Source organism: Neophocaena asiaeorientalis, unplaced genomic scaffold (genome assembly GCF_003031525.2).
Source record: "Neophocaena asiaeorientalis asiaeorientalis breed wild unplaced genomic scaffold, Neophocaena_asiaeorientalis_V1.1 scaffold1, whole genome shotgun sequence".
Lineage (NCBI taxonomy): Eukaryota > Metazoa > Chordata > Mammalia > Artiodactyla > Phocoenidae > Neophocaena > Neophocaena asiaeorientalis.
The window spans coordinates 1,696,108-1,702,552 of NW_020171981.1; the positions used below are offsets into that span (position 1 = coordinate 1,696,108).

The window sequence follows — 6,445 nt, forward strand, 5'->3', positions numbered from 1 at the left end:
CATCTGGCAAAACAATTAGTTTAAACAAATTATGGTACAATGAGGAATACCAGGTGCTCATTAAGAATGATCAGGCATATTATTTATTGACATAAAAAGGTATTTAGGACATTGCTGAGTGAAGAAAGCAGGTTACAAGTCAAAGGTGAAATCCCTGTCTGGTATGTATGCATTTGTTTACAAAATAAATGGTGGGACAAAAGCATATAAACCTTCTTTGGAAAGGAAAAAATCAGAAATGTTTCCCTCTGGAAACTAGAAGTTCTCTCCTGGTCAGTAGTGCACTTGCTAACTGAGACAAGTGCATTCCGTCCTTGACTCTTCATTCCTTAAGCCACTGACATTCTAGGAGTTAAAAATTTTAGTGCTAATAAACTTCGTGGTTATACACATTTACACCCTTTATAGAATGTAGTTATTCCTTACACATATGCAACATTGCTTAGATAAATACCTATTACATCAACTATAAATTACAAAAGAATGGCTATTGAGAAAATAAGGGATTCAAAAATTAGTTGATAAGTGATACAATAAGTTTTCTAAGCCTTTTTGTTTAGGCTACATTGCATCCCTCTCTTCCTCCTGCAGTGGAATTTTTAAAAATGATTTCTGGCCATTTTTCCTGAAACCCAAACACATAGCAAATCTGCGTTTGTTTTTTGGCTGTGCCTCGCGGCTTACGGGATCTTAGTTCTCCGACCAGGGATTGAACCCAGGCCCTTGGCAGCGAGAGCGCAGAGTCCTAACCACTGGACCACCAGGGAATTCCCACATAGAAAATTTTTTAATTAACTTTTTTCCTACAGTAATGGATGTTTGTTCTTGCCTGCCTCAGTAATAACACTTTTGGAAAATTATTGTCTGAAAAATGAAACGTTTGTGTCCAAAAGAGTTCATTGAAGCATTGTTTACACTGGTGAAAAACCAGGAACAGCACAGATGTCCCACAATAGAAGAATTAATTAAGCTGGCACATCCTTACTTACCATGTATTGTAGAATCAGTTAAAAGTCATGTTTTCCCAAAATATTTGGTAGCACAGGAAAGTTCTCATTCTGTTAGGAAGAGGGCGGAAAAGATACCAAACTCTTATATAATTTGTCAAAACTCAATTATAAAATGGTGCATTTTACTGTGTGTAAATTAGATCACAATAAAGTAGGGAGGAAAAGCTATCTTTCAGAAAGTATGAGGCTCAAATATAAACCAGTGCTTCTCAAACCTGTGTTTCAAAGCCCTTAGGGATCTTGTTCAACCGCAGATTCTGATTCAGTAGGTCTGGGGTGGGGCCTGAAATTGTACTACTAACAAGTTCCCAAGTGATGTCAATACTACTGGTTGGAGACCCTGCTTGGAACAGCAGAAGTGTAAACTCTGGACCAGTGCTTCTCTGCGTGTGGCCTCTGGACTGACTGTGGCAGCAAGACCGGAGAGGTGGTTAGAAACTCTTATTATTGGGCCCACCCCAGAACTACTGACTTAAAAGCACTTGTATTAACAAGCACTCCAGCTAATCCTGATGGACACTAAAGTTCGAGAATGCAATATGCATTGAAAGGCCTTATTGCAAGTTGCAGCAAAATGCCAGTTGCTTTTCTCTGGATAATGAGATTTGGGTGATTTTTGTTTTCTTCTTCGTATCTTCCTATAGCTTACAAAAATAGTGATGTTACATGTTTTCTTTCAAAATGAAAATAACTTTTAATTTTTTTTCTGGTTATAAAAGTAATATATGGGTTCCAGTTCTAACGTGATGCTGAACTGGTACCACTCCAGGAGTTGCCCTCAGGTGTTTTTCACTCATGGGCTGCCTCCTTGCAAATCTGAGCAGGCTGTATTGAAAAACCCTGTAATGGTTAATTGTATGTGTCAGCTTGACTGGGTTAAGGCATGCCCAGATAGCCGCTAAAATATTACTTCTGAGTGTGTCTGTGAGGGTGTCTCTGGCAAAGATTAGCATGTAACTCAGTAGACTGAGTTAAGATGATTCCCACCAATGCGGGTGGGATCATCCAATCCACTGAGGACCTGAATAGAACAAAAAGGTGGAGGGAGGGTGAATTCGCTCTAAGCTGAGGTGTCTATCTTCTGCCCTTGGACGTCAGTGCTCCTGGGTCTCAGGCCTTCAGACTCAAACTGAATTACCCCCCCAGGTTTCCCAATTCTCCAGTTTGCGGATGGCAGATCGTGGGACTTCCCAGCCTCCATAACTGTGAGCTAATTCCTATAACAAATTTATATATATATATGTATATATATATATATATATACACATATATATGTATATATATATATATACACACACACACACATATATATATATATATATATGTATATATATATATATACCTCCTGTTGGTTCTGTTTTTCTCCAAAGTCCATTTTGGTACCTAAAGAACCCAGGATGACCTAGGATAGTGCATGCGGCAGCCTTGGTTCTGAATGCTGCAGAGAAGATCACATGGACCTGTAAAGAAATCCAGATCAAAACTACGAGGGACTTCCCTGGTGGCACAGTGGTTAAGAATCCACCTGTCAATGCAGGGGACACAGGTTCAGTTCCTGGTCTGGGAAGATCCCACATGCTGCGGAGCAACTAAGCCCGTGCACCACAACTACTGAGCCTGCGCTCTAGAGCCCATGAGCCACAACTAGTGAGCCTGCGTGCCACAACTACTGAAGCCCACTCTCCTAGAGGCCATGATCTGTAACAAGAGAAGCCACCACAATAAGAAGCCCGCGCACCGCAACGAAGAGTAGACCCGCTCGCCGCAACTAGAGAAAGCCCACACACAGCAACGAAGACCCAACACAGCCAAAAATAAATAAATAAAATTTATTTTTAAGAAAACAAAAGGGCTTCCCTGGTGGCACAGTGGTGAGAGTCCGCCTGCCCATGCAGGGGACACGGGTTCGTGCCCCGGTCTGGGAAGATCCCACATGGCGCGGAGCGGCTGGGCCCGTGAGCCATGGCCGCTGAGCCTGCGCGTCCGGAGCCTGTGCTCCGCAACAGGAGAGGCCACAACAGTGAGAGGCCTGCGTACCGCAAAAAAAAAAAACTACAATGAGGTATCACACCGGTCATAATAGCCATCATCAAAAAGTCTACAGCCATCCAGACTGAGGGAGACCTGGAAACTTAGGGCCACATGAGATACAGCCACAGCTGCAACAGCAAACACCGGAAGCACCCGGGAGGCCGCGGTAATGCTGGTGGCATGCATCACCACAGGATTAACTTCCACAAATATCACCCAGGATACTTTGGGAAAGTTGTTATCTGGCATTACCACTTAAAGAGGAACCAGAGCTTCTGCCCAGCTCTCAACTGTGATAAATTGTGGAACCTTGGTCGGTGAGCAGACACAGGTAAATGTTGTCAAGAACAAGACGAGCTGCTCCTATCATTGATGTGGTGCCATCAGGCTACTATCAATACAAAGTTCTGAGGAAGGGAAAGCTCCCAAAGCAGCCTGCATGGTAAAGGTCAAATTCTTCAGCAGAAGAGTTGAGAAGATTAAGGGTGTGGGTGGGGCATGTGTCCTAGTAGCTTGAAGCCACCTGGTAGAAGATTCATTAAATGTTAACAACTGCTTAAAAAAAAAAGAAAAGTCTACAAATAATAAATGCTGGAGAGAGCATGGAGAAAAGGGAGCCCTCCTACACTGTTGGTGGGAATATAAATTGGTGCAGCCACTATGGAGAACATTATGGACGTTCCTTAAAAAACTAAAACTAGAACTACCATATGATCCAGCAATCCCACTCCTGGGCATATACCCTGAGAAAACCATAATTCAAAAATATACATGCACCCCAATGTTCATAGCAGCGCTATTTACAATAGCCAGGTCATGGAAACAACCTAAATGTCCATCAACAGAAGAATGGATAAAGAAGATGTGGCACATATATACAATGGAATATTACTCAGCCATAAAAAAGAACAAAATAATGCCATTTGCAGCAACATGGATGGACCTAGAGATTGTCATACTGAGTAGAGTCAGACACAGAAAGACAGATATCATATGATATCACTTATATGTGGAATCTAAAAAAAGGGAACAAATGAACTTTACAAAACAGAAGTAGAGTCTCAGATGTAGAAAACAAACTTATGGTTACCAGGGGATAAGGAGGAGGTGGGGGAGGGATAAACTGGGAGATTGGGACTGACATATACACACTACTATATAAAATAGATAACTAATAATAACCTGCTGTGCTCTGTAATGACCTCCATAGGAAAAGAACCTTAAAAAATAAAAGTCTACAAATAATAAATGCTGGAGAGGGTGTGGCGAAAAGGAAATCCTCCTACACTGTTGGTGGGAATGTAAATTGGTGCAGCCACTGTGGAAAACAGTATGGAGGTTCCTTAAAAAACTAAAAATAGAGTTACCATATGATCCAGCAATCTCACTCCTGGGCATATATCCAGAAAAGATCCAAGCACCACAATGTTCATTGCAGGACTATTTACAATAGCCAAGACATGGAAACAACCTAAGTGTCCTTCGACAGATGAACGGATAAAGAAGACGTGGTATATATACACAATGGAATACTACTCAGCCATAAAAAAGAATGAAATAATGCCATTTGCAGCAACATGGATGGACCTAGAGATTATCATACTAAGTGAAGTAAGTCAGAAAGAGAAAGACAAACATTATGATATCACTTATACGTATAATCTAAAAAATAGTACAAATGAACTTATTTGCAAAACAGAAACAGACTCACAGACATAGAAAACAAAGGGGAGGGTTACCAAAGGGGAGGGGGGAGGGATAAATTAGGAGTATAGGATTAACAGGTACACACTACCATATATAAACTAGATAAACAACAAGGATTTACTGTAAGCACAAGGAACTATATTCAATATCTTGTAATAACCCATAATGGAAGAGAAGTTTTAGAAAGAAATATATATATATATATATATATATCTGAATCACTTTGCTGTACACCGGAAACTTACACAATATTGTAAATCAACTATACATCAATTAAAACTTTTTTTAAATAAAAGCAAAAAAAAAAAAAAGATCACATGAAGATCCTCCTTTCTTTACTTAGGAATCATTCACTTGATCCTCTTTCATTAGAAAGACTGACTTTTCCAGTCTGGCCCTAAAGACAGTAATAGAACACAGTCATGTGCCTCACAGCGAGAAGAGATCAATCTTGAATGTGCTGTGTCTGCTGGAAGTTAAAACTAACAGAGAGCAGCTCCTCACTGGCCTATTATATGCCATGGAAGGCACTGAACTCCCTTGCGGTAAGTCGATTCTTGCAGTGTGTATTTCTTATTCCCGGCCCTGTTTATGAATGAACTAGTGATAGTAGACACACTCACACCTAGGGAACATTGGTGTCACTACACTGCCTTATACTTAAGAGTAACGTGTGCATGCATGGTCACGCGGCAATAAATGACAACACTGTAGAACAGTTTTATGCAAAAACATGTCTCCTCCGAGTAGAATATGTGTTGCAACAATGTCAAGAGTATTTAATTTAAAAATAATGAATGAGGAGAATTGTTGAGTTTTGCCGACCCCTTCAGTTGTAAGGAATTAAAATGCTAAAAATTGGTGGGCACAAGTTCGCTTCGGGTACCACCAAAAAGCCTCCATGCAGCCTCCACCTGACCTACTGATAGGCACTCTCATTAGTGACAATTTACCTGTGGAAAATGAGGAGACAGTTTGCCAAGCCGCTGAGCTGTGGCTAGAGTTGAACACAGAATCACCTTCACGATATTTCTCAACCACATCAAAGTGGATGCTCTTGGAATGACTAAAGAGGAGATGACGATTTCCATTAAAGCATCTTCTGAGGACACTTGTAGTCTCCTGATAATGACATCTCGAGAGCAGGCAGTCAAGTTGCTCTGAAAAACAAAAAGGAATCAGTAAAAACAAGCCAACTCCAAGCTGCCTTCAGATCTGCAATTACTTTTACTGGCCCGATGCACAGCAAGATTTCCAAAGACCCTTGGCCATTTAAGTGATCAAAGCCCTGGAAGAGACCAGAGTGTCCAACGGACCAGCAGCGTCCTCATCTTCTTGGGGCAGAGGAGCTCTGCACCTTCCGCAATCCTCTCACCCCATTTCATTCATTCTGTTGCCCCACACATATTAACTGATCTTCTACTAAGTGCCAGGAACTGTTCTAGGTGTTGGGGGCAAGACAGTGTATAAAGCACCAAAAATCCCTGCCGTCATGGAGCTTACACGCTAACGGAGGAGATGGATGCTACACAGGATAAATAAGAAAAATATAAAGTATGTTATGAAGTGGTCAGTGCAAAGGAAATAAAGCTAAGAAAGGGGATAGAGGTCAGGGGTTAAATTCCAGTTAGGGCAGCAAGGAAAGGGCTCACTAAAAGGCAGTATTTATGTAAAGACTTTTTTAAATGTTAGAGGGA

At 41.1% G+C, this 6,445-nt stretch overlaps 1 pseudogene; it reads left to right on the plus strand.

The window, feature by feature from the left end:
• Window positions 1-1,756: 1,756 nt before the first annotated feature.
• On the plus strand, window positions 1,757-3,558 carry LOC112399216 (60S ribosomal protein L27a pseudogene; annotated as a pseudogene).
• Window positions 3,559-6,445: the final 2,887 nt, after the last annotated feature.